The 23,990-nt window shown below is 34.6% G+C and overlaps 1 protein-coding gene across 4 annotated transcripts in view; it reads right to left on the reverse strand.

Moving 5' to 3' along the window:
* The window catches only part of CNTN1 (contactin 1), a 329,895-nt gene that overhangs the window by 194,291 nt on the left and 111,614 nt on the right, over positions 1-23,990 (reverse strand). The window contains exon 1 of one of the 4 annotated variants that reach the window (XM_057703536.1): positions 20,294-20,420. The exons of the other annotated variants lie outside the window; for them this stretch is intronic. The gene's annotated coding sequence lies outside the window, so the exon portion shown is untranslated. Of the gene's footprint in view, positions 1-20,293; positions 20,421-23,990 lie in introns of those variants that run through there. 4 annotated transcript variants of the gene reach the window in all.

Genomic DNA, 23,990 nt, shown 5'->3' on the forward strand with positions numbered 1-23,990 from the left:
AGATTTAGAAAGTCAATACTGTGCTTGACAGTGCTGTGCTTGAAAGAAGGCTTTGGTACAACAGTAGGTTCATACTGATTTTACAATGATAAAATGTTTTAATAACTGGCAAAGACTACAAGCACTATCCTTTTGCTCTTCTCTTCTGCATTTTTAAGGTTAGAGCCTTATGACTGCCTCTGGCCAATGAAATGTGGACAGCAATAGTGCAAGGCCTCTTTCTAAGCCTGGCCCTTGACACAGTGGCCTTGGAGGCCACATATCCCAAATGGCAAAGTAACAGATGTGATGTGAATAAATAAGCCTTTTAGGTTGAAACAGATACTTAGATTGTTTATAAATATACCATAGTTTAACATATCTGACTAATAAAGAAATTGGTACCTTAAAGAGGAATGCTGCTGCAAATTCAAAACCCATCATAAAATGTGAGACAAGAGTATCATGGTCAGATTACGAGCAGTGGGGATGCTAATGCTGGATGCTAGGAAGACCTTGATACATGTTAAGCGATGGCAAATATTGTTAAAGCTGTTTTTTACAGAATCCTGGGAAGCAGATCACATGAGTACTGGCTTTGCATAAAAAGTCTTGTAGTGAGTGTTGTTTATTGCTTGTTGTGTTTGGCTACGTATTATCAAAAATAAATCATCTCAGGAAAGAACTGGCCAATTCGCAAGAGGAATATAAAGAAATGGAGTAAGTCCAGAAATGCCTGGTCTTTCAAGGTTGAAAAATACAAATGCTTGTAGATACCAAATGATAATATAAAATAACAAAACAGGTTTTAAATGACAAAGGACTACAAAAAATTCTCAGTTAAAGAAAGAAAGTTTGATTAAGTGTGTGGCCTTCCCATCAATTGTTCCAGGTACCCTTGGTAGCTGCCACAGAGTTGACAGACAGATGAAGGAAGTGTCATGATAAAGGGAAAAAATGAATCATATTTCAGAACCAAGTTTAGAAACTATTTTGAGGTGTGTTTGCTAGAACATGGTCAAACCAGAAGTAAAACATCAGGTCTTAGCTAAAATTGTGGAGAGAATTTGGTCCCAAAGATTGTAAGAACTCATACCAACAAAGTTTCTAAATTTGAAACCTAATCCAGACTGTCCATAAACTATGAAAGCTTTAGATTCCCCAAGGGTATGACTCCAAAATGTGTAGTCAATGAGGAAGAGAAAGAGAGCAGAACAAGAGACCATAAAGGAAAACAGACAGGACATTTTCTTCTGGACAGAAAAGCATGTCTTATCAGGGGATTTTCCCCACTTTCAGGGCAGAGAAACTGCACAAATTGTCCATTGCCACATTTCTGCAGGCAAGTGTTTGTATGTTACCCAGGCTTCCATTTTCTGAATGGTAAATGTGATTATACTTTTTCTGCCGCTTCCCCACTGCTTTATGTTAGGTGCATACAGGAATGCAGAGGAGGGGAAAAAGACCTTGTCTTTCTATTTTTCAGATCCGTACACCAAGCAGATGCATATCCTGACCTGAGAGTTCCTGGATTTTGAAATGGATGCAGTAATTTGGGGTGGAACCCCCTAGAGAAGAGGGTGATAGGCAGCACGTGTGTGGAAAAGGAAGCAAAAGGATGACTGGAAGATAGGACTGTAGCACAGATTGTTGGCACTCACCAAATAACACTGATTTTCTACATTTCCCAGCCCCTCTTGTAGTTAGGTTTGGGTCAAATGTCTGAATTCTGGCATTTGGGTTTGGAGCAGATGTGATATATGCATCTTTCAGATTTGGCCTTTTAAACAATTCTGCACAGAAATAGATTTCACAGCATATTTCAACCTAGTCATTAAAAAAATAAACAAATGCCCCCAAAACCCAAACAACAACAATAATAACCTCCTGGAAGGGGGGGATTGGTATTCAGAGTTGCTATAATATTATTACCTAAAATGTCCAGTTACCAACAAAAATTTATGAGACATGGAAAGAAATGATGTGAACCTTAGATGTAAAAATTATTCAGGAGTGAAACAACAGATTTATTTTAAAATGTCAAAATTTAAAATATGCTGAAAATTACATCTTTTGCAACTGTTTAAACTTATGATGAGTTTGTAAGTCAGTTCATAAGTTTATGAGAGAATATTTAACTTTAAAAAATTCTTTAGGGGTGTTTAGGAAAAAAGTTTAAAAACCACTAGTCTAAGCCATTGTTATCTCTCACCAAGATTACTGCAATATCTTCTAGTATTGTTCCCACTTGGTAGCCACTCTCCACTCAAAAATGTTTTCAAAACTGCAGCCCGAGTGATCATGCTTAAATGCAAAAATTCAATCAAGTCACTACTTAACACAATACAATGGCTTCTCACTGTCTTTCCTTGTGTACCTTTCCAGTGACTGTTGCCACGGATGCCCTTTACCACCGTCCCATGGAAACTGAACTACAAGACATCCCAGCCTCCCGCCTCTGGTCCCTTTCTCAAGTACTTCTCCCTTCCTGATTCATCTTCACTCCCTTCCTCCACTTCCCCTGCTTCCACCATCTGCCCTTCTCCTAATTAGCTCCTAATCATCACTCTGGTCTCAATTCTGAAATCAGTTGTTTCAGAAAATATTCCTTGGCCCTCCAGTTATGAGTTAGAAATCCCCTTAATGTGTTGGCACAGCAGATAACTTCAGATTTAGAAACAGAAACGATAATGGAAGCCAAACTCTTTCACTTGCTCATCTTGCTTTGGCTCCTTGAATCCTCATATTTTAAATGGTTAGATGTTTGCATGGTGGTGGGTTTTTTGTTTTGTTTTGTTTTGTTTTTTTCTCTAGCTGACTTTGGATCCAGGTTTATAGACATATAAACTTAAGGTAATTCTTATCTTCATAAAACAAGACCAAATTTGTAAATCTAGAAATATAAGAAGATGGACTGAGGCTAACTGTTCATCATTCCCCCGTGCTCTGACTTGGAAAAAATCCTTACCCTTCAGTATTCAAGATAAGTCACATTTCCACCAAGAGTTTTCCTACCTTCATCGAAATTAGCTGACAGTATGGAAAAAAAGGACACTATATCTATTGTTTAGCACTGAGACTCCAATGCATAGCACAGAATCTTACACGTAGTGGGTGTTCAATAAATAGATGCTCAATGAACGAATAAGATCAGACCAAGACGATAAACACATGAGTGACTTCTGTTTTGTTAACTGCTGGAAATAATTTTGAGGTCATACGTGCCTTGGGTTGAGCCCTCTGTTGTGTTTTTCACTAACCTTTACCATGTGAGTAGGTCCATTCAACAAGGACTCAGCCTCAGTTTCCTATGCTACACTTTAATTTGCCACCCAAAAGAGAGCCATTCTTTGAATGAGTGCAGTCATTTGGAATCTTATCCACCTCTGCTTATTCCCTAACTCTTAGGGTCAGTTGTTTGGACAGTTTAATATTTTTCAACTCTGACCTTCACTCTGCTCAAATCCTGTTTTCCCTGGTAACAAAACCTGCACAAGTTACGGCAAAGATAGAAAAGTTCAGCAAGAAATTCTAAAACTCAATATTTTCCCCATTAAGTTGAAAAAGTACCAGGGAGATATAATGAAATACAGGTAAGTTCGAAGACAGAGTAATGTTTACAATAACACAATGGAGAAAAGGGACCCCAATAATTTAAACTGTTATTGAAAAAACTTCAGTTACTATTCAGTGAAATCACTGAAAAACTGATAGATATTAGATCAAATTCTCTCAGAAACCAAAACTATACAATGAGAATTACCTTCTCAGGAGGAAATTGAGTGACTAAAAAAAACAAATTTAGAAGGTTATGAAAATTAATAAAGGAAGATTTGACAGTGGTTTGGGGAATTATAAGAACAGAAATAATGAAATAGTATTTGAATCTTTATATATAAAGTTTTTATGCAAAGGCAGAGAAGTTTTTTTCAAGGAGAAGGGAATCAAAGACATATTATGTATTTTTCCTAAACATAGGTAGACAAAAAACTGCCTTTTCAGTTCTTTTACATCATTTGCTTTATCAATTTAATTTCAGATTCTGTAAAAATGTCATTGTGACATTAATTTTTGTGGCATCTTAATTTTAATAGCATTAAAATGGCAGCAACGTGCCATTAAGAATTGAAGAAACTATGGTGCTAAAAAAAGCACACGTGATTCGTAAAATATGAATAAAAATTTTTGGATAAATAAAATGAAATCTAATAAATCTGATAAAAAGCTTGAAAGCCAAGCCACAATCATACCATGTACAGAAAGAGCAGCGATCCCAAATAGAGCTGGCCTAGATTAAAAGTAAGTATTGCTACTCAGTCTCATGACATTTATTAAGCCAACTTCTCTGAATGTGTTTCCTCACCTATGAAATGATAATAAAAATATCTTTCACACTAATCTTAGGAATAGCTGAGGAATTATTATGGGAGGATAAGATATATTCAACAATTTTACAAATTAAAGCTTAATTTAACAAAAATGAGCATATACGAGGGTGAGTCGAAAATTATCCCCACTCTGGTTATATTAAATTTCTGTTGGCCATACTGTCTTATTAGCACTTTCCGTTCAAGGCTACTGTCTCCCCAGTCACTGCTGTGCAGGAGTGAATATGTTACATTGGTTCATTTGTAACTGCAATGTGAACAAAAATGGATGCCCCACTTGTGATTTACACAAAAGAAGAGCAGCGTGCAGTGATTCATTTTTTGTGGTCTGAGGGTGTGCATGTCTGCACACTTCTGCCCACACTGCCAACACTCTGCAAAAACTTTGTTTTGAGGTGTTAAAGCATCCTCCCTATAGTCTTGATCTTGCTCCCATTGGACTTTCACCTGTTTGGTCCCCTGAAAGCAGCCCTACAAGGACAAAGATTCACTTCTGATGAAGTGAAGACAGCGGTGCATTTGTGGATCGCAGCTCAGCCTAAAATGTTTTTTAATGAAGGAATACAAAAGCTTGTTGACAGATGGATAAGGTGTATTGAAAAGCAAGGAAATTATGTCAAAAATGATTTATTTGTCTTCTCTAAAAGTTAATTAAAATAAATTCTACAGCCAGAGTGCAGTTAATTTTTGACTCACACTCGTAGTTCTGTAGCAAGACTAAACCCAGAGAGCCTAAGATGTGAAAGGTTGAAAGTCATATGTCCCAGGGGGCTCCCAAAATGTTGACGGAATTTCCTTTTTGACTGGTTATTTCACATGAGTATCAACTCTTTTGTGAAATATCATTTAAAGCACATGCACATGCATGTAAATGCATGCACAGTTAGGGCTTTTATCCCTGATGCACTGGGAAATCAAGGAGCATAAGAAGGAAAGAGAAAAGTGAAGAGTACGTGCAAATTAAAGACCGAGTCGTCTCTATTTCTAAGCCCTGTTTTTGCAAAACTATTCATTGATACTCCAGGTACATGGGAGCTCTGTCAATACCTTTCACTAAGAGCTTGATCTGAAGAGCTCAAATTTCCACCTACTCCTAGAAGTGTTTTTTGTTGAAGTATAGTTGATTTTCAACATTATTTTATTTTCAGGTGTACAGCACAGTTATTCAGTATTTTTACAGGTTATACTCCATTAAAAGTTATTACAAATAATGGCTATGATTTCCTGTGCTTATATACGTATATCTTCTTGCTTATCTATTTTATACACAATAGTTTGCATCTCTAAATCCTATACCCCTATCTTGCTCCTCCTGCCTTCCCTCTTCCCACTAGTAAAAACTGGCTTGATTTTTATAGCTGTGAGTCTGTTTTGCTATATACATTCATTTAATTTATTTTTCAGATTCCACATATGAGTGATATCATACAGTACTTGTCTTTATCTGACTTTAGTTCACTAAGCATATTATTCTCTAGGTTCATCCACATTTTTTGTAAATGGCAGAATCTCATTCTTTTTTAAGGCTGAGTAATATTCCATTATATATATATATATACATATTATATATATATACATATACATGTATATACCCGTCTTCATCCATCCATCTGTTGATGGACACTTGGGCTGCTTCCATACCTTGGCTGTTATAAATAGCGCTGCTATGAACATTGGGGTGCACACCATTTCGAATTAGTGTTTTTGTTTTTACTAGATATATAACCCAGGAGTGGAATTGGTGGATCACATAGTAGTTCCGATTTTAGTTTTTTGAGGAGCAGGCTATGCAAAGCCTTTGGAAATCAAACTTTCACTGCATGACAAATACAGTCCCAAACAGACTCCCAATTGGAATATTTCCCTTTTATGTCCTACAGTCTGAAAGTGATCTAGATGAACGACGTCTAGATGAATGGTCTAGATGTCCTTGTTGAAGGCAATTGAACGGACATAACTATAACACTGAGTTTGATGTATCATCCTTATGCCAAAATGGGGGTATTTTAAAGCTAAAAATGAAAAACAACAAAATGGGAGATTGGATAATTCGTAATCAGAACACAGTAATAATGCAAAGGTGAGTAAATAGCTTCATCCACAACTCCCATTAACAAATAATTTACCCCTATAGAAAAATACTTTCAAATCAATTGGTATATATCTGAACCAACTATAATCTCAGAGACAGCTGAAGAATACAAAAACTATCTATTTTATTTATCTAGACATGCAACTTACTCCAGACAAGCTCATATTTTGATATCATCACTTTGGAAAATTTTGATTATGTCAGCTGAAATAAGAACAATAATAGATTCAGACTGTGTGTCTGCATTTGTGAAAGCTTCTTCTAAAATACAAAGCATAATCAAGGAATAGACTGGAGACTTGAACAATTCCATTCTATTTTATGACACATAAAGAAGCAGAGCTTTTAGTTGCTATTCACTCCTTTACCACACTCCTTCTGGGGAGCCCTGCAGGACATTGTTTTTGATGCAGCTAATGCAACAGTTGAAAAGTATTCTTATCTGAAAAATCAAGAGAAAAAATAATTCTGGCCAAGCTCTCAGAAACTTTAAGCTGACAGTCTTTAAAAAACATGAAATGAAGACTTAGATTTGTTAGTTGATTTCGTAATGAGCAATACAGTACCCATAGTAAGGCACATCCTGAGTAAGAATGTTCAGAAAAAATGTGCAGATTGTGAGGTGCTTTTGTATAAAACACAATTTAATTTAAATAGAAATCAACAAGCAGCACTTATAATGTTAAAGATGTAAGCATCAACAAAGGTACAACTTTAAAATCATCCTCTAAAGAGTTGATTGGTTGATTGATTGCTTCTTTACTGATTCATGTATATATCCCATTAAGATAGGACTCTGTCTCACAGGGTAAAAAATAGAGAGGTTCTTCTTAATCTGAGTTTGTTTTGCTTTGGTTGTACATGGCATGGCTGAGAAATTGTTTGAAAATCTTTGTGTTAATAATACATATCATTCAGGTATTAATAATTATTACAAAAATATTTGCAAAGGTGTTACCTCTGTTTCACCTCATAAATCCCAACTGAGTGTTATTATTAGTATTTGTGAGAATAAGGAGGACAACAGGATAGATGGATAGACTGGATTGGAGCATAATTGTGAGTCAGTTTTGCAGGAAATGGTTCAAAAATTGACTATGATTTCTAATCTACATTACACTTGTTTTGGGGGTCAATTATTAATGTGATTTTTGCATTTGTTCATTTTTTACTTTCCCTGAATGACTATATATATACACACACACCCCCACATAATATAAATATATGTAATAATGATATAAAACTAACCTTTTTAAGCAAGAGTATAAGTTTTATTGTTGCTATTAATGTTAAGTTTACTTTTCTGGCTTTTATACCTTTTCTTTTAGAGGTGCAAAAATTTTTAACAATTCCATGAAAGTTTTATTTGTACTTCACAAGCAGTTTGAGAATTGGTGAGGCCAATATTTCTAATTCTCATTTTAAGGTTAGTAACCTGAAGCTTAATCTACTTGTCTAAAATTTCAAAGGGAATACATTCAGGTTTTCTGGTTCTTAATCAGTCCAGTAGTTTGAGGATACTACCACATTTGTATTTATTGATACCTCTAACGGCAAAGGGATGTTTTCTCTTGATACTTCACTTTACTTAGTAATATGGATCTATCACAAATACTATCACATTATAATCCTATATTACATTTGATTATTTTGTCTGAGAAGGCAATTTATGGAGAAAGAAGTGATTTTTCTCCTTTATAACCAGTCCCTACTGCCTCTTTTGGTTTTAAGATGCTCCAGACTCTGTCTGTACTACAAAGCCATGATATATAATTCAATAGAGTACAATTTAAGTAGGAGTCTCATCTTTGGGAAGTCCTAAAGACTGTACAGGCTTCCAGACGTATGCCGCACATGCAGCAAAAGCCCTGAAAAAAATTACAATTTAATCAGAAAATCATCTTTGAAATATTCTTTTTCATGAATTTCAAAATAGCATTTTAATCTTCTGACTCAATCAAAAGAGGTGAGGTCTAGATGCTAACTCTCATTAATTATACACATATTTATTCATTCATTATACATGCACTAATACTCCGAAAGGAATTTGTTACAGCTTACATAGTCAATGAAGCTTTTAACACAGTGATAGAAAGAATGAGATCCCAGTATGAAGGAAGTCATGTAACCTAGCTTAGGGGACACTACTTATTAATTGAATGGAACATTTAGCTGAAAGCTGCCTAGCTGACATTGCAAAAAAAAAAAAAAATTCCTAACATTAAGCACTAAGAAAAATTTTGACATTACATAAATTTCATTGGGTAAAAAATAATTTAAAAGAATATCAGATTCATTCTTCATATACAAATTCTTATCTTAATTCTGGTGTCAAATTGCATCTGTGAGAATTCATTCTATCTCAGCATAAAGCTTTCATCTCTGATGACAATATATGTATAGAGTTTAGAAGTTTAGACACTCTGGAGGAAAAACTCACTCCTTCAGGCTGTAATTCTACTGCTCCCTATTTAGGAATGTGTCTATGGCATAAATAGTAAGATATAATTCTAGTTTTTATTCATGTTATTAATTCACTGTTTTTCAACCTTTTCCTAAGATCTTTGAAAACAATAAAATTTAAATAATTTTTAGTTCACATCTTTAGTTGGCATAAATAGGTCGCACAATGCTTGAAAGTGACCCAGATTGAAAGAAGTAACCACTGATAAATTCAATTTTCATTCTGAAATACACATGTAGAAAAAAAAGAAAGCTTTGGCTGATTTGAATTACTTTGTTAGAAATATTGAAAGTGAAAAGCTTCTCTATGGAGTGATGATGCACTGGAAGAAAGGAAGTGAAGGAAGTGAATACTTAAGTCTACAAGGAAACGTAATGGAAGCATCTAAGTTATTAACACTCCCACCCCCAGCCCTTGCCATCTTTGTTTTGTTTTGTTTTGTTTCCATTACTGGTAGATTTGCTCTATTCTTTTTATATCAATTATCAAATGTCCCTATGTTATTCTAACTTCCACTACAGTGCATTGCTAAAGTAATCTCTTCTATCATCTACAAACTGGATCTTTTCCATTGATATGTTTATTGAATTCCTTTCATTTAGATCAGGGTCTAAAATTATCGCATGATTCAGTTTCCCCAATTAACTCAACCTGTGTATAATTATTTTTACTGCCTATGTGGAATATTTGATTTCTACTCTACTCAAATGCAATTTTGATATGATTCTTTAGAGATCAAACTCAATCACTCTATTCTTAACATAATAATAAATAAATAGGCTGCTATATTTCTTTGTAATTTGTCTCATATGCAATTATGTATTGCATAAATGAAGATAATACTGAATTATTTTTAAATAACTAATCATCTATATTTGACATATATATGACAAAAATATCATTTCTTACACAAACTTAAAACACTGGATTTTATTAACTCATTTTAAATATTTATTGTTACTCCAGTAATATCATTTACATAAATATGCAAAACACTTATCACAATGCCTAGCACAAAGTGAAAAATGAATAAGTGTTGGTGTACCCATTTGTCTTTAAATTATGCTTTATTCTGTCAACAAAACACAATAAACAGAAATTTTGCTGTCAAACAGGTAGTAACATGTACAGGCAATTAACAAATTCGTGTTTTTCATTCTCCCGATTTTCCCAGTTGCGAGGCACTATGATCATCATTGTTTTCCTGCATTTAGTATCTATTGCACATCTACAATTTGCTGGGCCGGTTTAATCCTAATCTATCTTCTGTACGAGCAAGAGAAATTCATATAACCTCCATTTCAACTTTAACATATGTATTCCTGTTTCTTCCTAACTTATAAGCTACTGAAAATTCTAAGTCATATAACCAAAGCATTTATTTTCAGCACATCAATTGACATGGCTAGCCCTTTTAAAGAAGAATTGTTTATATTGATACTGAGCATGTCTCAAGGGGTGCCCATTTCCTAATCAATGCTCATGAATGATTTCTTCCAACATTATAGTTCTGCAGTTAAGATCTAAGAATTCTACATGTTCTGAATCACAGAGAAATAATTTTCTTTCATTGAAACTTCTTTTATTTTCTTAAGAATGGTTCTTGAGATAATTTAGAGAAGTAAAAGCAATTCATTAAAAAATTTTTTCCATTAAGCTAAGAAAATAATTACATGAAGAATAGTACATCTGAATCAAGAATTCTACAATTAAGGAAAAAAATTACTGCAATTTTCATGTTATTATTGAATTTTTAACCATGTATGCTTTGAAACTTGTTTTTCTATATGTAGGTATGTCTAAATAGAAGATCTTTAAATTTTAACACTCAATCATTAGAAACAGTTTCCACATGCAAAAATTAAGGATTAGTCACAATTTCATTTGACACCTTCCAACTTTAAATTTTCATTTTACCCTGGATGAGGGACTAGACAGACAAATTATAAATAATCTTCCTCTTGGATTACCAAAAATATTTTCTTCATTACTGCATGAAAGCATCTATTTAAATTAAATTTAAGTAAAAGGAGGGCATTACCTAAAGGCACTAACATTTCCATAGGTGAGGGCTATATCCTACTGCAACAAAAAGCAAAGAGAAAATTATTATATTTGTTATTTTTTGCATTTAGTAACTTCACAGTAATCACTGTGCCAAAGAATTTTCTTTTTTCCTACAAAAATGATTAAAGTATATCACTTATTTATTAGAAAATCAACAGTATTTGGCATTATCTTCTTCCACAACAATCTTATCCAAATATATCTATGTAAACATTTGTCCATGTTTTCTCTCTTTTAGTTGAGTATTCTGGCACAAGTAACCACTTCTCTCAATATCTTTATTATTTTTTCTGCTTAGTTCTACTCCACTCAAGAATTGTCTATGTATTTAACATCTTGAGTAAGTTCCAAAAAACCAATGTACAATTTCAAGTCATCTTTAACAACATGATACAAATCCAGACTGAACAAGACACATTCTTTTTGGCTTGAATCTCTGCTTATCTTGCAGGTCACTTATTTCTAAATATATTGTTTTACATAATTTTTCATTTAGCTGTGAATAGGTCACAACATGGAAAACACTCACTGATATTTTATTTTCTTAACATTCCTACTGCCTCAGTGTAGTCTATTTCACCATTACTAATATGAATTAATTACATGAATGAGAAGACCTTATATCAATATATTAGTGACAAATATTTACCAACTGTTTATAATAATCTATTAGGCAATGTGCTAAATGCTGGGGATATGAACATAAACAGAACAATTGTTCCCATGGAGTCTGAAAATATGTTGAATAGTTTTTAAAATAATTTAAAACATTTTTTATTATTTTCATCACTGCTATCGACATAACTTCTGCATAAGACATAATTTATCTTTTATTAAAATAGCCACAGCACTTTTGCTGGACAGAATATTTGTTCAAGTTTTAAAGCACCAAATGTTTTTACATTCATTTTCTAATCAATAATGTAAAACAAAAACAAAAACAAAAAAAATACTCATGATTGTTCATTCCAATCACCTAAACCTGCCATTTTCAACATAGTCTTTGTAAAAACTATCACAAAAGACACTCACTGAGTGGTGGAGGTGGGAGAGAAGGGGCTGCAAGATAGAAAGATATCTAAATCTTGGTAGCCAGGCATGTTCCCTAAGGCACACTCATAGTGAACTACACACAACCACACTCAGAGTGAAGCTGACATTTTTGACATGATAATCAGATCTTCAAGTACAGGTGTACTTTAGGTCCAGCTACATCCCAACCCATCCTTCCCAACATTTGCTTATACAGTCTTGAGTCACATGATACCATATTCTGCCAATATATCTCCCTTTTGCTTAAGCTAGTTCGAGATAGATTTTTGCCATTATTTTGTAATAAGTTTAAACGGAGTATACTCTATAAAATTATCACTATGTTGTACACCTGAAACTAGTATAATATTGTAAATTAATTATACTTCAATTAAAAAAAAGAAAAGGAAGAAAAAATCTACTACTACAGGATTCATCTTGCATTTGATATGTACAATTAACATAATGAGTGTTCTTCCCAAAGTCTATTCTTTTGATAGTGTGACAAATAATAGTGCCTTATAATTAATAAAATGTGATAACATTAATTCACGTGAACATTCATTCTACACAGATTTATTGAACATCTACTATGTTCATGGCACTGTACTAGACACTGGGAATGCAGGTGCCCTTTTTATTCTTCAGTCATAAACAGAAGACTCTCCTGGTTAATACCATTTTTTCTCCTGAAGGAGTTAAGAAGGAGAAAAGGTTCTAAAAGCATCTCTTCTAACAAAAGAATTTAAAAATTACTCTCATCAATTCATACTTTAGATGAACTAATAATGAACTAATTAATATAAATTTATTAAAACCATTATTCAGCAGACCACTCAACAATAAGCTGGGTACATGTCTTGGACATCTTGTAAAATTTATGTATTTCCTCAAGTGGCATTTTGTTCCTTACCCACTCGTCAGATTTTCCATACTTGAGCAAAGTGACCATTTTTGAACTTAGATTATGCTTATGGATGGTTTCCTTTTCAAATTAAACTTGACATTCTTCTAGTAAATCATAATAAAAATGAATTTTCAATTCTGCACTGCGTCCATTATGCCCATTTTAATTAAAATGAAAGAAAGATGAACAAACCTATGAACACAGGGGTTCATAATATCATTGATTATATACATGCATTGACATTTGAAGCTTCCTGCAGAGTGCCAAGACAATTTAGTAAAATTATGGAAATAATAGAAGAGAAACTCCAATCACCAAATCCTGAGCCTAGTTTTAGTAACAGCATAGCCTCCATCTCTCAGTTTTCCCATCTTTAAAGTGAGGATCTCATAGTCTTCTAGAGAGGATTAAATGAGATTATTCATTTAAGCATGATCTCAGCACAAACTTTTTTCCTTTCAAATTGTATTTATTATCTACCTCTTTTTTAGTGTGAACCTCTGAAGTTTACAGTCAATACCATTTATTTCAAAACTACACAGTATAAACCATTATACAAACATTTTAAAACTACTTTAAGTATCCTTTTATTGCCTCATCCAGGAAGTTATCCTTGATTCCCTCCCCTAATTTTGGCTAGAGCCCAATTTATATGCACTCATTGTACCTACTTCTACCTTTATAAGTGTTGGCTTTGTCCAGTGAACTTTCTGTGATCTTCTCTTTTCTTTTAATAGACTATTTTGTCCACGGCAACCAGGAATATACTCCCCTTTGCATAGCCATTGCACATAGAAGGAGCTTACTAAACATTTGCTGAATTAATAAATCAGTGTGTTCCCTGACCTCAACAGATTCACAATCATGGAGGGTGATATACATATCTATTACATATGCTATAACACCATTCCATCAATCAGATTGTACCATAGTATCTGGTATATATAAATCTATAGATTCCATCTAAATATAAACTCTTTGATGGAAACGTTCATGTTGTACTCATCTTTGTTTCCCCAAAGTCTGGCATAGTGGCTAGCATATGTGCAAGATTTTCCAAATATGTTTCTTCAGTTCAAGAGAATTGTGTGTGTACACACACACACATACACACATAAAGTGGACACTTGGAACTTGGGAAGATACTGCTACTAGCTCTGTGCTCAAAAGTTTAATTCAAGGGATTAAAGTGGCAACTAAATGCATCACTTGAAAAGAATAGTCATATAGTCCAGACAACCGATGATAAGTGATCCTTGCTCCTGCGTGTGGGATTAACTGGAATACAGACATTTTAGAAATAATCATGCTGGCCATAAACATAAAAGCTTTAGGCACAGTGGCATAAGGGCTTTGGCTAGTAAAAGAGATAGCGATACATTGACCTGAGAAATATAGCCGATGTATCAAAAAATAAGTTACAGGTTAGACTGGAGAACAAAAGGAAAGACTGGAGTTAATTCTAAGTTTATAAACGTGGCAAATGATAGTGTCCCAGCCAAATCCTGCAAGCCAGGGCCAGAACCCAAATTATAGGAAACACAAAACTAGGAAAGAATAAATTTTATGTTCATGGTCATTGCACAGAATACGTTTCCCCAGTAGGAAGCATTTCTGAATCTTCTACTAAAATTGTCCCTCCGTAGAAGATCACTGTTCATCATGATTTCAAAGCACTTTAAGAATTACAATAAATGTCATTTCCTAGGTTTAAGTAAAGGGAAAAATTGTAGTTTTCCATTATTCTTATCTATTTATTCTGGAACTTGGGTGCCTATACTGACCTATTTGGTTTATTGCTAGTCCGCTTAATTCACCTCTTGGCTGCCTACTCGCTCAGTTCTTCAATAGATTTCTCCTGCTTGTCACCCAGCTTCTCTTGTTGCCAACTAATATATCATCTTCCATCTGTTTAAATTCCTATGTTCTTTCTGGCACAGCTCCGCCTCCAGATTCCCTCCCAGCCACCTACCTTGCTGCCCTTCCATCTGTTCTCAATCTAAATTGTCTCCCACTTTCTACTTGAGTTTCTTTATCAAAAGCTTATTGCAATAATTACTTATAATCATACAATCTTGAAGCAGATAGGCAAGTTAAAAGGCAAAACATTCAAACATGCACTTAATGTTTTAATTCTTCAACCCTTTCAAGTCATTTACTGTTCTTAGCTTCTTCTAATGATAATGTTCTGAAGGAATAGCGGGCACTACTGAAAGATATCACTAATGTCTTTTTGTATACATCCTTCGGCACACTACACCTGTGTAGCTCAATTCTTCTTAGTCTTGTGGTTAAGTGCGTTTGTCATTGTTCCAAAGTTTTACATTCACTGATTACCAACAATCTTTTCTTGAATAGAATGTTCTCAGGATGGTTCAATTCAAATTTTTAGGCTTCGTGTAGCAGAAATATTTTTGGTTTAGGATGTGTGTTATAGTTGCCTACTGGATGTCAAAGACGTTATATAAACAACACTAGCATCTGATAACTACAGTTTCAGAATTTGATATTTAAGGAGCATAAGGCGGCATTTTCCCTTGATTTAGTTGCTTCATGAGGTATTTTCATGTAGCGGATATAACATACTACAAGTTAGAGCAGACTCAGGAAAATATTTAAAACTTTAGACCTATGTACCTTGTCATGAGACTAAAAACTAATGTCCACTCACATTTTGAAACTTAGAAAAGAATTAAGCTTGTGTTTACAGGAGGTTCACTTAGAAATTATCCTTAAATTCAAAATAATATTGTAAAGGAGCAGGACCCCATGGGGAATTCCTGGGACATGCCCCTCCCCCGTATCCTCTGCTTTAGCTCCTCTTGGAGTACCTAGATTACAGTATCAAAGGCACACTTCCCGAGTTGTTTTACAGATGTGAAAACTCCCCACCAAGACCATAAACACAGAGCTCCTGGTCTACTGTAGCCTGATGATGGATAACTTTAACCCCCCTGACGCCACCTGTTACCTCACCATCAGCCAATCAAAAGAATTGTGCCCAAGCTGATCACACACCCTGCAATCCCCCTCCTCCTGGCTTTTAAAAGTGCTTCGGTGAAACACTTTGAGGAGTTCAGGTTTTTGGGGACATGAGCCATCTGTCTCTTTGCATGGCCCTGCAATAAACACTTCTCTATTTCAAACTCCGACGTTTCAGTTTGTTTGGCCTCACTGTGCATCAGGCACATGAACTTGCGCTAGCAGTACAGCAGTTTAATAAAAAGATAGTAATTTGAAAAAGACATTGATTTATTTTAAATCCTAGGAATGTAATAATTCTATTGATGTTAATTAACATTAAAGAAGATGTTAAGTTTTTCATGTTTGTTTTAGTAAGTTTTATTATCTGGGTATGGTAAAGCCAACAGATATGGTGATGACTGGCATTGAAAATAAATATACTCACAGATTCAGAGAAGGCGGCACATGCCTGGGGACACACAAGGAATCGAGGGGGTATGGGTTTGGTCAGGAGGCAGAGGGAGAAGGGGAACTGTGGGCAAGAGCCTTTATTACGGTTTTCTCAGGAAGGAGGCAAGATAAAAGTGGATTTAGGCTTGGCCAGTTTGAATTATTTCAGGGAGGTCTGGGGCATTGGGGCTGTACCTAGTTGTCTGGTACTTGTCCTTGGGGGTGATGTGGGAAGGAAGAAAGTGGCTGGTTGAAGGCAGGGCTTTGGATTGGTTGGTTTGCACTTGAAAATGGAACTTGAGGGCCAGTGGCTTACTAACTCCCGTGATTGGCTCATCCTAGGAGGGGCAGTGCCCCCAGGCTCAGCAAGGCAAAGCATTAGAATACCGCAAAAAAAAATATGGTTAATATAACATTCAATTCAAGATTAACAATCATGAAAAAGAAATGTTGAGAATTCATCTGATTCAGAGGTTAGAAATATCTTTAGCATTAAATGCCTCCAGTGTGATTAAATAATGTGAGTGCCCCGTGACTAAAAAACCACATCTAAACACGTTATTCTGCTGGTTAAGATCTTAATAACCTACCCCTACCTTGTTTATTCTCAAATACACCTATCCAATTCCTCTATTTCAGTCCCGACATTAGAATATATAGTACTAATTTTTATTTCCATCCCTTTTTGCATATTCTTCTCCTGGACTCCATTTAAAAATTGTGAGCCTGGTTCCTCCTTTCTCCTGTGACATTCAAACTTTTAACCAAATATTTTGCTGATGTGATGCTCTAATTTTTTTCCTGCATTTGAATTATTTGTTCTACTGAAAGCATGGCCCTCATCTTTTTTTGCATCCACAGAGAGTACTGAGCAAAGGCACACAAGAAGACCTTAATAAATGCTTCTTCATTGCACTGAGTTGTCTTGTAAGGTTAAATTGACTAGGAAACAATAAATAATGGGGTAAAATGTATATTTATAATCAGAGGGAATAAATTGGTGAAACATGCATGAAGTTATATTAAAATGGAGCACCCATCAGAGTCAACTCCTAAAAGCATATATAAAAGGAAAATGTTTCATGAACTATAATTTCTTAGGGAAAATATTTTAAGGAGGAGCTAAATTTATCATTTTCTTTAATGGAAAAGAATATGAAATCTCTTGGTATCACTCTTTGTTATAAATTCATACTTGAAAAAGTTTTCTATGTATTTAACAAAGCTTGTAACACATCAGGACTATTTACTAAAGAATCCTATAGAGGATTACCTTGTCATATAAATATAAACTCAGATTTAATCAATTTGTATGTCTACTTTAGGTTTGGAAAATGGGTATATCATCTCATCTTTTATTCTTCTAATGTTCCATAAATGATGCATAACTTTTCTACAGTCTTAATGTTGAACATAGTATAACTAGACAGAGATATAGTTTTCTTCTTAGATTTATTATAATGTATGGGCAAACATCCCTTATTAATATATGTATTTATTCCCTATAAGAAAATTGACTGCTTGCTTACCATTTTAAAATAGTCTTCTCAACTGATTTCTCACTCTGTCATCTTTAAAATTCATTTTGAAGCTAAATTACAAAATCTTACATTAGTTAATCATATTTCAGAATTCTTATAAATTGATTTTTAGAGGCATTAATAATATATATCAACTATGAATTAAATTCATTTTTCTTCCAAAAATTTTCCATTTGATGTTTCACTACTATATGAGTTTCTCATTCCATTTTCCCTCTTTCTTTTTTTATTATATCCTTTGTATATCTCCAGTTTCCTTTCCAACTGAATTTCATATGATTATACTTTGCCATAATAATCATTATCTAAACTCATTTGGGTGTTTCACCTCATATATTGTGGTTGATTTTCACATATTCTCATTAATCTCTTGTTAGTTTCTCCCAATTGATAACCTATAAAAATTAATTGCAACTAATATGGAAATTGGGAACTGAGCACATCTCATTCCAGATTCCCCTCACATGACCTGGGAAATATTCTTTATTGAAACCATTACATATTTTCAATGAGCTTGATTAATGGCCTGGTTTGAGACTAGAAAAATGACAAAGAGACTTAGATAAGTACAAGTGCAGTGCTACATGCACCCCTTTGTTTATATAATCTCCTCATGTTGGTCCATTAATTTTACTGCTATGAGCTTGTCACGCAGCATGGGGGGTTTTCTTCTACTGTCACCTCAGCCAGCTCCAGCAAGTAGCACTGCCATTATACTCATTATTCAGAATTTGGTATGTCATTAGGCAATAAATACCTTTTATTTCTGTCCTCTCCATTCTTTCTCATTTTCTTTTAGATTCCATTTTACCAGTTGTTAAGGGGCCACCCTTCCCAGGAGGCCTTTAAGTAGAACTGAACACCATGATTCAGCAAAGGGAGACCTCTAAGATGTGTAGGCAGCTACCACTCCTTCCTTTCTTCCTCTCCCTAAGGAAAAACTCCACTCCACGTGTGAGTGTCCTCATGTACCTAAACTAGATCAGCTTGGAAGATTAAAATACATTCTGTGGTGCTGGGAGCATAGTGCTACACCACCACCAGACAGCTGACAGAAAAGCCAAGTAACAGAGTAACACTGTAGCAGAATTGAAATGCACTGTGAAATGCTTGAAGGGTATTTTTCCTGTGGTCCTATCATTACTCTCTATTTCTTTTCTTAATTTTTATTTTTAATAAATAATCCCTAATTTACAAAAAAATACTTGGTCTTATCTATTGCTGGTTCTTGATAGATTAGCAAACACATTTTTAAAAACTTAGCATCGATTAATATATTTAAGAAGTAGATAATGTTATATTATCTAATTTATATGATATACATGTTATATTGCATACATGATGTTTTATAAATTATATATTATAGTGTATTTGTGTGTATACATATGTGTACATATATGCATATGTGTAATCATATATACACTAATAGTAAAAATGTACTGTTGAAGAGCATCCTTAAAAATTTTTACTATATCTAGACTCTCTTACTGAATGGTTATTAATACTATTATCCCACCCTAATGAAAGGTTTAGGAATTTATATCATACTGCACATTATTTGCATGTTTATTAATTATCTGTCATGATATTTAAGCAAGCAGCTTTAATTCACAAAGACTGGCAAATATAGCAAAATACAGAACTATGTTTTTCAGTTTTGCAGCGTCTTTGTAAATTTTATTTGGCTTTTATACAGTGGGTTCTACAATGTATAAGCTTAATTTTTAAAAGACCAAGAAAGAAAGAAAACTTTTTTTGGTGGGGGCGGGGGTCATAAATTTCAAAATATGCCATCTCTGCATTCTTTTTGGAGTGAGGCATTCTGGACAAGAGGAAAAAACACAAACAAAACACTACAGGTAGAAGCCAAACTGTTTTGTTTCTGACAACAAGGTCTTCCTTCAAGGACAAGCTAGTCCAAATTATTTTAATTCCATCTGTTCCATTCGTATGCAACACAGTATTTGAGTTGAGTACCTTAGTGCTTTCCTCTGCTTCTGGGGAAAGGATTGAGCATTTTTGGTGTTTACCAACATTTTTTACCATAATTTGAAAATATTGACATAAAGGAAATAAAACTTCTCCATAGGAGGTAATTTTTTATTGATTCAGCTCCTACTCTCCGCGTTGCCCCTCCCCAATTTGCAGGTTTCTGTCTGAGACACACACATCTGAGATCTGGTACATTCTTGAAAAGCTTTTGCGTGCAAAATAAGATACCCTACGGCACAAATACTGTCAAAAATATAAAATAAAATCAGCTTTCAATTAACATAACAACTGACAACCCTGACAGTGCATCGCAGTACTGAGGCGTGAGTCAATCCTACTAATACCGCATCATCCTTATTCTAACTCAGCACATTCTCGCTTGCAATTTTCTAACCTAGAGAAAAACCTCGGACTTACCTCATACGTTGAATTACCTGTCGTTCTGGGTACAGTATTTATAGCAAACTGTCCATTTGAATGAATGCAGCGACAGTTACACCACAGTACGCCTCTCTCCTGCATCAGAAAGCAAGTTAAAAGGACTTCAAGCTGAGACCTCAGAGGCAGGCACAGCCGCTCCCATCCTTCAGCCAACCTTCTGGGGAGAGCAGGTTAAATGACAGTAAAACTGGCTCTCTACATAGCAATACTTTCAAATAAAGCATTCTGTGCTGGGAGCTGGGGGATTTACATCCAAATTCAGCTGGCTAGAGTCAATGCTGCTTCTATGCCTGAAAATATTAAGCATTTCACTGCAGTCACTTAATGCAAGAAACTATCCGAGGCGACTTCACAAACCCTGTCATTCTGTTCGGAGACTAAAGAATGAGCACCCGCATGCATAATTCATGCATTAAAATCTTCAATGCACTTCCTGTAGCCGCTGTTCTATCCAGTAATGGGCTATTGATCACCTCATCGCTAAGACAATTGGAGCTCCGCGATTGGTTTATTTCCACAAATAAAATTACAACCTAAATCACAGGCAGAAGCCTCCAACCCTGCAGCATCCACTCGGGTAAAACACTCACATAGGCGAAATGGCATTTGCATTCTGCAGAATGTTTAAACTGGGCGCTTCCGCAGAAACGCTACAGCATCTGTTTTCTTTTATGCAAAATACACACTTTTTGCAGGTCTAGACTGAATATTTTATATTAGAAGTGAGATATACAGAGTTGATTTTTTTCTACCATTTCGGGAAAATCAACAGGGCTAACCCCAAAATTAAGAAAAAATAAAACAGAAACAATGATATATTGTTCTAAATCAGAAGAGATTTTTATTCTTAGAAGACTTTAACTTAAAAATAATTAATTTTTATTTCAATAATATGGAAGAGGCTTTCTTTTTTTTTTTTATCATCATAGTGGGTACATGGTTGTTCATCACTGTTAACTCTTTTGGACCACACGCACCTGTACTCTGGGTGTGTCCGTAGTTCTGAGAGCCCTTTCTCTCAGAATTTAAGCTCCTAAGAACACGCTATGATTTCTACTAGTCTTTTTTCACTGCCTCGAAAAAGTAAGCTTTGAAACAGTTTGTGTTTTTTATCATGCTACTATTCATCAAGAGAAAACACAGGTAGCATTTTGAAATATCACAGCAGTATCTGGAAAATACTACTGTGACAGCATTTTAAAATTTCGCAGTAGTATTTGAAAAAAATTACCGTAATGGGAGATCCATGTAAAATAGCAAATGCATTTATATACAAGAAATGTTTGTCTATTTCCCAAAGTATCTTCATTGTAAAAACTGATTAAGCTTTATCCACCAAAAAGAACTGATGTTATTAAGATCATTTATGATAGAGGCCTAATGCCATGTCTTCTCAAAGCCTCTTCGTATATATAATTTATATGTTATGTATACATAGGTACCACACACACACACACACACACACACATATATTTCTATCTCACCACACGTGACCATTTGCAAGACCAAAGTGAAACCTTCAAGTCATGGCTCAAGGCTAGAGTAGAGAATAACTCCCAGAGTATAACCAAGGTTTCCCATCTAATGATTACACTGCAGGGAGCAAGTCACCCTTGGAGGAGGCACAACCATGGTGATTTTCAGTCAATAAACCAGTAACAACTGATATCAGCCTGAGAGGGTAGTAGGAGCCCTGATGACAGCAGCGATGGAGTTCAGGAAGATAGCTCTTCCTTCCAAGTACAGTAAGAGTAGAAGCCCTGCTAGGTCACTGAGAAAATAGGTACACCTAGCTGAAAAGATTATGCTAAAATATTCAAATGGTGTCTGAGAAATTAACTATCCAATTACTATGTAGATTATAGATTCCATATTCCTCAATGCTTTGTTCTGCCCAAGCCAGATTCCATTTGTATGTTTATATATATACATATATATACTGCTTCTAACATATACAATTCAAGTAAAGTACAAGTAAACCTTATTTTATAATATTTATCTGAATAATATTCTTTATCCTCTATACAGAAGATCTCAAACACTGAAAAACTACAGAAATTATAGCTAAGGATTAATTTCCTGCCCAGAGTTTTATCAATTTAAGCACTTAGATGAAGATAACACCTCATTTAAAAATAGTAGAAAATTGAAAACTTTGAAATTTAAGTTATCCTGTATAAGGATATATGGTACAATCATTTAGGAGATATAAATTGCTGACAAAAATAAAAGTAATTAGAAATGTAAGCGTTGGAAATTTAAGTTCTCTGCAGTGACATGGTTCAATAGTGCACAACCAGGTGGATAGGAAAAGCATTAGCTTTGTCCTTCTCTCCTTCCACAGTGAGTGAAAGTCAATATCTTTTCTCACATACAAATATCTTTTCTCACATACAAATATTCAAGACCCAAGTCTAAAATGGTGATGGCAATTTTTCACCTACTTGGTGAATTTTCAGATTCAATTATTTTAAAGGTGGGGAGAGAGATGAAACACACACACACACACACACACACATACACACACACCCATCAACCTAGAATAGACCAAGATTAGAGTCAGGAGAGAAGAGAAGAATATGGCATGAAAAAAGCTATGGAGGCAGTAAATCCCCTAAGAAATCAGAGTGGGGGCAGCAGGTAAACCTTGAAGGGAACACCTGAGTAAAGATAATCGATTGTACTCCCAGATAAGATAAAGCCCAAAAACATAATAAGAACAAATTTCCACTTTCCAGAAGTCTGGCTATGCCTGAGAAACACACTTAACCAATCTTTTCAAATGGATGGAAAACAGAGATGGCTCTTTTAGACCAATTTGATCTCTTTATAGATCTAGAGGCTTTCCAATATTTTGAATTTATAATGCCTGTAAAATATGGAGTGAACTCTATAATGTACCATAGGGTCAATAAAACAAATCAAAACTTGTGAATAAATCAAAACATATTTAGTCTGCTAAATTTGCATTATCTATTAAGATATATACCTAATCTGCCTGTCATTTGGAAAAATGCATAATTTATAGTCATTATAAGAATATATAATGCCATGTAGCATTAGGAAAATAATTTAACCTGCCAAACTTTCTCCATTCCTGAGCTTAGGGGATGTGGGAGCAAACTGCATTTATTTTCTGAGATTTAAGACATTCTTTCCTCTTTTCTCAAGCTGTCCTGCCTATAACATAGTCTTCCCCTAATCATAACATATTCATTCAATCAAAAAATATTTATTATGTACCTTCTATATGAAACAAATTGTGCTACATGCTAGGAAGACAAGTATTTATAGTGGCTGACCCCAAGGTATTCATATTTTAGTGAGGAAAACAAGTAAAGACATGGATGCAGAGTGATGGATATAACCACCTCTGATACATGTTAAGGTATGCCAATAAAGTAATTACTAACACATGCTGTGCCTGTATGCTAAGTAACTGAAAGATAAGTATTATGTATGAGGCATCACAGCAGAAGAAATATTGGCATCACCAACTGCTCATGGGGCATTAGGAAATGATTCATGGAGGGGGTGATATTTAAAGAAACTGAGTGGTAAATAGAACTAACATGGGCTTTAATGTTTGACAAATTTGAAATTAAATTCAAGCTTCCTGAATTTGTTCCCCAAGCAAACTTGGGTCTGCTTGCCATACACAGTAAAGCCAAGG

Source organism: Hippopotamus amphibius, chromosome 12, assembly GCF_030028045.1.
Source record: "Hippopotamus amphibius kiboko isolate mHipAmp2 chromosome 12, mHipAmp2.hap2, whole genome shotgun sequence".
NCBI classification, from domain to species: Eukaryota; Metazoa; Chordata; class Mammalia; order Artiodactyla; family Hippopotamidae; genus Hippopotamus; species Hippopotamus amphibius.